At 33.7% G+C, this 517-nt stretch overlaps 1 pseudogene; it reads right to left on the bottom strand.

Annotated features, from left to right (window-relative positions):
- LOC105816767 overlaps positions 1–517 on the bottom strand; it is a 7,292-nt pseudogene that overhangs the window by 2,942 nt on the left and 3,833 nt on the right.

The following is a 517-nucleotide window of genomic DNA, read 5'->3' as shown; positions in this document are numbered from 1 at the left end:
TTCATATATTTATTCAATGTATATGGATTGTTCCTCACCATGTTATCATATCTGCCATAACTTGCAATGTGAAGAATAAAAGAAAATGACTTTCTCCCTGGCAGAGAAAAGGGTGAATAACAGCTTCAGTATATAAATTGGGTTCCCCAGGTTCCGTGAACCAAAAGCTGTTCTGTTTGCTTAGAATTTGGTGAACTTCTTGAAGTAAGGCAAAGTGAGGTAGAAGAAACAGTCTGGACCCTTCAAGATTATTTGTTCACTGTTGTTGACTTTGGGTTACATTCTATGTCTACTAGCTGTTGAAAACTTTTAAGCCAAGGGTTTATATGATCTGATGATATTTTTAAAATATAATTCTGGGTATTCATGGATAAATGATTGTGCTGAAACAAGAAAAATGTAAATTGATTGGTTAGGATAATATTGAGGTAGACTGGGTGAGAGATGATGGTGATTTGGGCAGAAATAATAAGTAGAGATGGATAGAATTATATGATTTATATCATATGATAGTGAT

This window comes from Propithecus coquereli, unplaced genomic scaffold (genome assembly GCF_000956105.1).
Source record: "Propithecus coquereli isolate 6110/MARCELLA unplaced genomic scaffold, Pcoq_1.0 Scaffold387, whole genome shotgun sequence".
Taxonomy (NCBI): Eukaryota; Metazoa; Chordata; class Mammalia; order Primates; family Indriidae; genus Propithecus; species Propithecus coquereli.
The sequence above is the reverse complement of the archived record's forward strand: the minus strand, read 5'-3'. Positions and strand labels throughout refer to the sequence as shown.